The sequence below is a fragment of the Pristiophorus japonicus genome, chromosome 18 (genome assembly GCF_044704955.1).
Source record: "Pristiophorus japonicus isolate sPriJap1 chromosome 18, sPriJap1.hap1, whole genome shotgun sequence".
NCBI classification, from domain to species: domain Eukaryota; kingdom Metazoa; phylum Chordata; class Chondrichthyes; family Pristiophoridae; genus Pristiophorus; species Pristiophorus japonicus.
In genome coordinates, this window is record NC_091994.1 from 87,409,794 (window position 1) to 87,419,336 (window position 9,543).

At 46.6% G+C, this 9,543-nt stretch overlaps 1 pseudogene; it reads left to right on the forward strand.

The window, feature by feature from the left end:
* LOC139228826 (protein-arginine deiminase type-2-like) overlaps positions 1-8,752 on the forward strand; it is a 39,323-nt pseudogene extending 30,571 nt beyond the window's left edge.
* The last annotated feature ends 791 nt before the right edge of the window (positions 8,753-9,543 follow it).

A 9,543-nucleotide genomic window follows, 5' to 3' on the forward strand; every position in this document is an offset into this window, starting at 1 on the left:
CAGAGGAATGGTGCGATAGTCAGAATAAAAATAAAAACAGAACTAGCTTATGTAATAATACTTGCCTGATACAATAAAGAAATAGATACTCAAACAAAACAAATTGAAGAGTTAAAAGGCTAAGATAAATAAGCTGAAAGGGATCCACAAACCCAACTTAACCCTGACCTCCGATTTCACGGAGTGACCTCGACATGCATGGATATAATGCAGAATCAAGGGACCTGTGGGCCCTGGTAAAGCAAACCCTGAGCCCAACTGAGCATGCCCGATTTCTAACTCACCTAGGACGTGCTACTCATGATGCATTGTTGGTTGCTCACCCTAACGATGTCCAGGATCGCCTAAACGCTATCTTTAATGCTCTCACCACGACCCTTCAGGAGCCCATCAGTATGGCCGCAGTATTAGAAACTAAACCCAAACGAGAAGAAACTGCCGATGAATTCATGGAAAGATTTATTGAAATATACGGAAGTCAATCAGGAGATAATGCCTTCAGGGCAGGAGAGGATTCTCCTCAATTCTGCTCTATCCTACTTCAGTGCCTGCCCTATTCGATTGCTCACGCTATCCGGACAAATAATATGAATTGGGCAGATAACAGTAAAGCCCAGATGGAAAGGGCGGTTAAATATTATTGGCAGGAAAAGAAAGGAGAGGGGGGAGGTGCGCCCACAACCCGGGTCAAGACTGAATACGTGACTAAAAAGGAAGAGCCACCTCGGGTGGAAGGACCAAAACCTGACCCAAGGGGATACCAGATGGAACCGCAGTGTTGCGTGCAGGGTTGGGTGGATAAACAGGGATACGGTTATACCAAACACCCAAATGGCCCGGGCCCTGCTAATTACGGACCGCCCTACTGTCCCTGGCCTGGTATGGGAAGAGGTCGGGGCTGAGAAAGACGAGATAGATGCTTTATTTGTGGGCAAGAAGGACATTGGAATAGAAATTGTCCCTCCCGTCAGCACGACAAAGGAAGAGGAGGACGAGGAGGGGGGCAAGGGGGGAGAGGACGAGGATCTTACACTAACTTCTCCCAGAACAACCCCTTTGGCCAACCGTCCCCCGATTATTCGTATTGACTACGCAGCTTGATTGTGCAGGGACCCTCCCCGGATGACGAACCGATGATATTGTTAAAAATTCGGAATGAGTGGCAACCCTTCTTGATAGATACGGGAGCCTTCATGTCTTCTGTACAATCAAAGCTTAAACTCCCCGCCTTCACAGAAACACAGGGACTGTCAGGATTCCTGGGACAAGTCTCTACATTCCCGGTGTCCGAACCGGTTAAAATGGGTTACCAGGAAGAATCGGTGGAACATCGATTTGTTATCACAACCAATCTGGACTGTAACTTGATGGCTAGAGACCTCCTCTGCAAATTCCAGTTGCATTTGGAGTGTGGAGATGATGGGATTATTGTAAAACAGGGAACCTTTAAGCGGCAGTATACCACTAGAACCCCTCAGTGGTGGTCTCTGGACCTGCCGCAGGCACCCTATCACGTGACCCTAGCATACGATCCCAGTGGAAAGAATCAGGACCTGCAGAACTTTTATCAGGATCACGAAGGGGAAGTGAAGGAAATTCTATTAAGGGCTAGAGTGACTGGACCGGAAGGGAAGGCAGATTTTATGGAAATGGACAGCCCCCAACGGTGGCACGACATATTACTCGTGAAGTATTACCTCCCCACCACGCTAAAGATTTGGGAGTTATGGTGCGCCAGGCTATAGACGAGGTTGACCCTACCAGCCGGGATGTGCAAATTGTAAAACATGGCCGAACAGTCCAATTCCATGGGGACCCCGAGAAGGTCTTAACGACTCTGCAGCATCATACTGGCTCTGACATACCTGACTATGTGGATCCTCATGTGTGGGTAGAGGACCCCTCCCAAGTGGGTTATACTCCCATTGATCCGATTGAGATCCCAGTGCAGGGCAATGTGGACTGGCCCTCTATCCGACAGTACCCACTGAAATCACAGGCAATACCGAGTATCCACCGAGCTTTGGAGGCTAGCCGAGTCGAACCAATTTGCCAGTTTCCAGTCCCTAGCACAGCTAAACAAATGCGACAGTGGTTGGGGATGATCAATTACTGCAGATCCTGGATCCCAAATTTTGCCCTGATGACTAAGCACCTCACCCCGTATACAAATAAGTAAGGCAGCTTTGAAATAGAAACCGCAGACGTCCAAGCCTTTAAGGAACTAAAGACAGCCCTGCTGCAAGCTCCGGCTTTGGGCCGGCCCCTCTATGACCGGCCCTTTCAACTGTATTGTACAATTCTGAAAGACTGTGCTACCGTTGTCTTAACACCTCTCACTCCGTAGCTGCCCTCCTGGGTCAACTGCAGACTCAACACCTTACCATGGCCAGGCAAAGCAGATATGAGATCTACTTACTAAACAATCCTAAGCTGACCTTTCAGCACTGTACTGCAATTAATCCGGCCTGTTTTCTTACTGAGCCACCCCAAGATGAGGAAGAACCCAGTCATGATTGTTTATCTTTAATTCAAGAGGCCTCATCAGTCAGGGAAGATTTAGTTGATGTACCCATGGAAGACCCAGATTGTATTATGTACGTTGACGGAAGCTCTTCTGTTGATCCAGAAGGTGCACGAATTTCAGGATATGCCATAGTAAACCAGGAGAATCAGGTCTTGGAATCTGCCGCCTTTGAAACCGCCTATTCCGCCAAACAAGCTGAACTATTCCCACAGGGGAATGAGATATCCCATATGCAACTAATATCTGACTTGTTGCAAGCCCTCATGCTCCCCAAGCGCACTGCCATTGTTAAATGTACCGCCCACACCACCGGAAAATCCCCGGTAGATAAAGGGAACCACTGTGCTGACAAAGAGGCTAAACAGGCCTCTCGTGACCAACAGATGGTAGTCCCCAAAATGATGAGTCAGACTAAAAAATCCTGCGAAGGATAAGTTAGCCTCGGAAAAACCAATGCCAACCATCCAAGATGTTATTAAAGCACAGGAGGACGCTCCTGAAAAAGAAAAACTGTTGTGGAAAAATTATGGATGTACTTATGACAATGTTTCTAAACTCTGGACCACTCCCGCGGAACAGACTTGCATGTCTGACGAGTTGGCTCTATGGGTTATTGAATGTATGCATTTTTGCTACTCATTGTGGAGCAAGGACCATGAGTGACACACTTTTGGCTACTTGGTGGCACCCTAGACTCCAGGCGCTCGCCCAGAACATCAGTAGTCGTTGCCTGGTTTGCCAGCAACATAATCCAGGGAAGGGAGTCCCCTGTGATTGGGGTAAAACGCCCCTACCCGAAGGTCCCTTTGAGACATTTCAGTTGGACTACATTGAGTTGCAAAAAGTTCAGTGTTACAAATATGTGTTAGTAATAGTAGATGTGTTTAGCAGATGGATTGAAGCCTACCCTACCCTGGACAATAAGGCTCAAACTGTTGTTAAGGTGTTAATGAGGGAAATTGTTCCTAGATATGGTATCTCAGCTCGACTGATGACCACCTATGTTCTTTCTCTGACTCAGGCTCTGCGACTAGCTCACAACCAGGTCCGAGAGGCACACCTCGACCTCCCACTTTTACCCAAATCGTCCCTCGTGGTACCTGGGAAGTATGTCCTGATTAAGAGGTGGATTCGGAAGGGATTGGAGCCACGATGGGAGGGTCCTTTTCAGGTGTTGCTCGCTACCCCCACTGCAGCCAAGGTTGAGGGGAGGGGTGCCTGGGTTCACCTGCACCACTGCAAGCTCACCACTCTCTAACGAACCTATTTTGCTGGTTATTCTAATTCCTGTTTCTGTTCCAGATTTCCTCTTCTCCATAGCTGAACAAGGCCGTTGACATCCTAATTGTAATGTGGACCAGTTTGAACTTTTACCCGTAGTGATAGACAGCCAGCTACACCGACGGTGACCTAAGAAGAGAGACGGGAAAACTGAACTCTTTTAATCAGCAAAATAATTGGACTATTTATCTGAATCCTGAGCCAGAAGATGAAACTGTGTCTGTATGCCACAGTCTGTATAATAGTGTTGATATATGACAGTTTCGGCGCATGGGAGGGGAGACAGAGACGAGAGCTCCATGTAAACACCTTTTTGTACATGTCTTATGTTTATGCGCAAAATGGGAACTTTTCTAGATGTTGGGTGTGTTCACATATCCCTTTACATTCCAAAGGGGGAATTCCTTTGCGCCCCGTTCCACTAACCCTAACTGAGACTGTCAGATGGATTCAGAGCCAAACTATCACGAGGGGAGGGGGGCCAATACAAATACGAGAGAGGAAAGGCGGGTCAAAAGAGGGATCACAGAGATCAGGAGGAGTATCATACCGTTACCACATGAACGACCACGGGGAGGTCACCAAGTGGGAGAGTGCTGGAGACCCCATTAGTTAGACGTTTCAGGGATGGTACCAACCAACCTACGACTGTGGAAAGGAACCCCCATTCTTAGCCCTGACCAATACCTCGGGGATTGGGAGGCCAACCGGGGACATATGTCTAACCTGAAATGACACCAGTAACAAGGGACATATCATAGGGTACAGCAAATGCCCAAACAGTCTCAACATCACCACAGGTGCACGAGTCACCATCCTCTCTCACCTTCCAAATAAAACAGGTGGAGGTTTGTGGGCCCAGTCCTGGGACCCGGAAGCAATATATCAGAAAGCAGCTTTTAACGGCACGTATTTCATGTGCGGTCATAAGGCATATCCTTGGTTGCCTAGGCGATGGACAGGGTCCTGTTATCTGGGATATGTGGTGCCATTTGTGCGGCAAGTACGTACCCTGGCGGAAGCACATGCCTCCAGCCGATACAAACGAGCCATCACCCCCGCCGACAAGTTCTTTGGGGTCATGATGTTCCCAATCAGGATAGGACGTCTCATGGATGAAGTACAGAACCTAGAGACGATATTGGAACAGATAGCTAACAATACTGCTGAAGCTCTGGAGGGCATCACAGCTGAAATGGAGCAATAAGGACCGTAACATTACAAAACCGAATGGCCCTCGATTACCTGTTAGCTGAGAAAGGGGAAACGTGTGCCCTGATAGGATCTGAATGTTGCACTTACATTCCTGATAGTTCAGAAAACATAATCAATCTCGCTGATTACATAAGAAGGGAGGTGAAGAAGTTATCCACACCAGCAGAAGGATCTAGCTGGGTTGATGGGCTATCAGATGGATCTTGGAGATCCTATCTAATGCATGGGGCAATTATTCTCATCGTAGTAATAATTACCTGTTGTTTGATTGTTGGTTGCCTTAACCTTTGTTGTAAAGTAATGATGGCAAGGTTAGCAAACCCTCTTGTGGTCAAGGGCTCCCGAGTTATGATCCAACGAACTAAAGAACTACTCGACACTAACAACAATATGATTCAGGAAATAGAGTGTGAACGGATGAATGCGATACTCCTAGAATGATCCTAAGTGTTATCATGGAATGATAAAAGGGGGAAATGTGAATGTTTTAAAAATGTATAAAGTCGAGAAGTTGAGAACGTGGGAATTATATATGGACAGTATAAGCTAACAAAGAATTCATGGAGAATAGCTATGACATCTCAGACTCGAGACTGCAAAATGTTACAACACTAACACATATTGAAACAAAACCCACAGCTTGCAGAAAAACCTCAAGGTCTTATTAAATCATGTTATTAACCTGAAACATTAACAGAAGGTCTTTGTTTAAAATCAGACCATACTTAGGTCGGCTTATGAGTGGACAAAGGGAAAGAGGGATCAAAAGGGATAGGCTGAACTAGGATGTCACTCTAGCCCTATCTTGTTATCTTTTGCCGAAAATGTATAACCGTCGTGCCTTTACAATGTAACGTCACTTTGTCCGTAGGAAGTGGGTGCGATCTATCAGAGTTGCATTCCTTCTGTCTGATAAGGTCCCCGATCGGGATTTGCTTTTTAAATAAAAGCTTGCTTTGTTTAAAGCACAATCGGTATTCGACTCAGTGATTTCACTGAACCAGATTGAGAGAAAAGAATCCAGTAATCAACAGGGTCATAGACCTGAAACGTTAACTCTGTTTTTCTTTCCGCAGATGTTGCCTGACCCACTGAGATTTCCAGCATTTTCTGTTTTCATTTCAGATTCCAGCATCTGCAGTATTTTGCTTTAGAGTAATGCAGGGGTTAGTGGGAACAACAGAGTAAAGAATAAACATATTCTTTAAAAATGTACAGATGCCCACAAGGGGGACTGGGAAAGATTAGAAGAATGCAGGGGGCAGAGTACCAATGGGTGGAACTGTATATCTGATCAGCCTCACTGAGGTTATTGAGGAGATATTCAATGAGCCAATTGAATAAGGTCAGTAATGTTGCTTTGTATTTTTCAATCAGGTCAACAGACGCAATTATCCAAAATTAATGAACTCCTTCGCAATCAAAGCCTGCTCGACTATAACGCTTATGTGCAGGTGAGTCAGTGGGATATTCATCATCATAGGCAGTCCCTCAAAATCGAGGAAAACTTGCTTCCACTCTAAAAATGAGTTCTCAGCCTGATTGAACAGTCGAATAAGGGAATTACAGTCTCTGTCACAAGTGGGACAGACAGTCATTGGAGGAAAGGGTGGGTGGGGAGTCTGGTTTGCCGCACGCTCCTTCCGCGGCCTGCGCTTGTTTTCTGCATGCTCTCGGCGACAAGACTCGAGGTGCTCAGCGCCCTCCCAGATGCTCTTTCTCCACTTAGTGCGGTCTTTGGCCAGGGACTCCCAGGTGTCGGTGGGATGTTGCACTTAATCAAGGAGGCTTTGAGGATGTCCTTGAAACATTTCCTTTGCCCACCTAGGGCTCACTTGCCGTGTAGGAGTTCCAAGTAGAATGCTTGCTTGGGGAGTCTTATGTCTCGCATGCGGACAGTATGGCCCGCCCAATGGAACTGGTCGAGTGTGGTCAGTGCTTCGATACTGAGGATGTTGGCCTGATCAAGAACACTGACATTGGTGTGTCTGTCCTCCCAGGGGATTTTCAGAACCATGCGGAGACATCGTTGGTGGTATTTCTCCAGCAATTTGAGGTGCCTACTGTATATGGTCCATGTCTCTGAGCCATACAGGAGGGCGGGTATTACTACAGCCCTGTAGACCATAAGCTTGGTGCCAGATTTGAGGGCCTGATTTTGAAAACACTCTTCCTCAGGTGGCTGAAGGCTGCACTGGCGTACTGGATGCGTTGAACCTCATCGTCGATGTCACCGCAGTCAAGTCCACCTACGGCCCAATCACCCAAGGCCCCACCCCACTGCTGGCCAAGAACAGGGAGACACTCATCAAGGACACTGAGGCAGTCAGGACCTGCTGGAAGGAGCACTTTAAAGATCTCCTTAATCGAGACACTGCCTTTGACACGAGTGTCCTCGACTGCATCCCGCAGTATGCTACCCGCCACCATCGCAGTGGGATAATCAGGTTAAGTTTAATCATACTTTGTATGAAATTCTGTATCATTGTTGTTCATTTTCTTACTTTCGCTTCCTTTATTCTTTCTGATCTTTTTCTCAGCGATGCGTTGACTGGAACCGAGATGTTTTAAAGAAAGAATTGGGATTAGATGAGGAAGATATTCTTGATATTCCTGCATTGTTTACATTGGATCAGCAGTATGGAAAAGCAAAGTCGTGGTTTCCAGACATGGTGAGTAAAAGGTGGAGGGGGTTGAAAAGAGAATGGAGCTCATCTCCTTACCTAACCCCCTCCACTGCTGAAACCCCAGTCTATTCTTTTATCACCTCATGGTGCGATGTTTCCAATGCTCTCCCAGCCAACTTCCCTATTTCAGCCTCTACAAGCTGCAACACATTGGAAAGTGTTCAGCCTGTGTCCTCAAATGCACTTTGACCCACACTCCATTCATCTGCATCCTCTCCAAGTGTCACTGGCTCCCTGTGCCTTGCCCCATCATACCTTATTGATCTCATCCTGTTTCACGCCACACACACATCCTCCACTCCTCCAACACTGGGCTTCTCCTTGTCCTCCACTCCACAATTGCTGGCTTCTCATGCAGTCACTACACTCCTGCTGTCTGAAGCTTCCTGCCTAGCTCTGTTTGTTGCCACCTCTCTTTCTGCTTTCCAAAGCCCCTTCAAAACACTTTTCTTTGATCTTGCCTTTGCTCCTGCACTCCCATGCCCTCACTGCTGAAAACCTGATAGACCGGCATGCAGCTTTGTGGCTGTGGAAGGACAAAGGTAACTTTTGTTGCTGTGTTTATATTATAGGAACAGCCTACCTAAACCTCTTTGCCTCTCTACCTCTCTTTCCTCCTGCAAGATGCTCCTTAAAACCTATCTCTTTGACCAAGCTTTTGGTCACCTGTGCTAATTTCCATTTACGCAGTTCAGTGTCAAATTGACTGGATTCCAAGGCACCTGGTATCTGCAGCACAACCACCTCGACTGCACTGCACCGTAAATGTGCCATAAAACAAGAGTAATAGTACTTTTTGTCCCTTTAGGTGAACATGATCATCCTCGGCAAATACCTGGGTATACCAAAGCCGTTCGGACCTCTGATAAATGGTGACTGTCCACTGGAAACTGCGGTGCGCTCAGCGCTAGAACCACTCGCCCTGGATTGTTACTTCATCGATGACTTTTCTGCCTATCACCCGAAGTTGGGTGAAGTTTACTGCGGCTCCAATGTTCGTCGCCAGTCATTTGCTTTGAAGTGGTGGAATATGGAGATGTAATTACCACAAGCAACAAAGCATTTTTTTAGTTTTTATTTTATTTTGTGCAGACTTGAGTTACTTGTAATTTCTGCATTCTTCAGAGTAATTGCAATCTTTACACCAGTTATCTATTACATTTCTAAGCCTGTCACATGAGGGCAGAGAAGACGGGTATTCAAAGGTGGGGGAGCAATTCGCAGAGGGGAAGCCAGTGGTGGGAGGATCTTTGATTCCACCAGTAACTCCTGGTAACTCACTAAAATTGCACTGCTAACTAATAATAATAGTGGTTACAATTAGTTTCCCCTCATAACCAATAGTAATACAATATCTCACTGATAGATATGTAACTGGTAGTAATAAGTGTAATGCCTTGATATCCTACCTGTAACTAGTAGTCACGCTGAAACCATCGTCAGAAACCCCATGCATTACACAAGATATGGTCAGGCTCACCAGTCAATGTTACTTTTATCAGGCCCGATCTTTCTCCCCATCTCCTTGGACTGTGGTTCTGTGTGATGGTGACAACTCTGAACTGGGAACCTCACTCCGAGTACTTGGACGTCACACGTCATAACCGGCCGATACAGACCGACCCGAACCAAAGCGAAAGATGGCACAAAGGGCAGCGGGCTCAATGTTTGGGTAATTCTCACAGGGCACATTGTCCTAAACTCAGCTTAGCACCAACTAAACCACTCCCTGAGCATGGACTCAATAAAAGAACGTTTTCATAGAATTATAGAAATTACAGCACACGAGGAAGCCATTCGGCTCCCAGTAGTGGTGCACTCTCCTGTAAGCCC